This window comes from Octopus bimaculoides, chromosome 21 (assembly GCF_001194135.2).
Source record: "Octopus bimaculoides isolate UCB-OBI-ISO-001 chromosome 21, ASM119413v2, whole genome shotgun sequence".
Taxonomy (NCBI): Eukaryota; Metazoa; Mollusca; class Cephalopoda; order Octopoda; family Octopodidae; genus Octopus; species Octopus bimaculoides.
In genome coordinates this window covers 4,346,001-4,347,242 of record NC_069001.1, presented here as the reverse complement: position 1 = coordinate 4,347,242, position 1,242 = coordinate 4,346,001, and positions in this window count along the sequence as shown.

Genomic DNA, 1,242 nt, shown 5'->3' with positions numbered 1-1,242 from the left:
TATATATATATATATATATATATATATATACATACATACATACATACATACATACATACATACATACATACATACATACGTACATACATGCATAAAGCGGGGGGGGATGAGAGAGAGAAACAAGGATAGGAAGTGTGTATATCCAATTTTTATGCGGCCATTTTGTTTCACCACATAAGCGCCGAACTGACTATCCTGTTGGCATCTTTCGTTAGGTGAGTTTCTGAATACCTATATACTTATTATTCCTACTTAGACCAAGATACATTCATACACATAGCTATCTATCTATCGATCTATTTATCTATCTCAAAATGTGAATGTATGAGAGAGAGAGAGAGAGAAAGAGAACAAGCATGGGGAACGTGCAAGAGAATGTGTGCTACTATATGTATATTTGTATGTATTCGTACGAATATACATACATACATGTATACACAAATATACGTAATTATATCTTTATACCTACCTAGATATAAATATACGAGGGGTGGGAGCATAAAGAAGCGCCCAGTTTCTACGAAGCTATGTCTTTCTTTGTTGTTTTGCAAGTTATTTCTGCCGTCTTTGATTATTTACTTAATCTGGATTATCTTTTATGTTGTTAATACTCTTTGATATCCCAACCCGTAAAACAAGAATTAGGAATCAAAATTATCTACCGATTTGGAAGTCATACATATCAACCCTAAAACTAGAACTGGGCGCTAGTTTTGGCTCACTTTTATATATTACCATAGTACCATAGTAAAGTATAATATATATTTAAAAAAGACTTACTTCTTAGTACAAAATTGTTGTGTGTTGCGTTCCATTACCGGATAAATGAAAAAATGTACAAAAATAACGACGTGACGTATACTGAATGTAAAACCAAACAGGAGAAAAACAGAAGGTCCCTAATTCTTCATCAGTTATCGACCAATTGGTAATATTTAGTTTCGCACCTTTCGTTTTTTTTTTTTTTGCTCTTGTCCCTAATTCTCAACAAGAGAACTTTTTCCGGGCACCGCCAGTTGGGAAGCATTCAGTCTTATCGTTAAAACTTATTAACAGTAAGTTTTACATATCCGTGCGACATTATTTCTAGCATTCACTCTTTCTCCTTCTCTCTCTCTCTCTCTCACTCTCTTACTTCTATTTCTAACCTTTCTCCTCGCGCCCCCCCCCATCATCCTTTTCCCTTATTTTCTCTCTGTCGCTCTCTCTCCTTTGATAGACAGACAGATAGATAGATAGGGG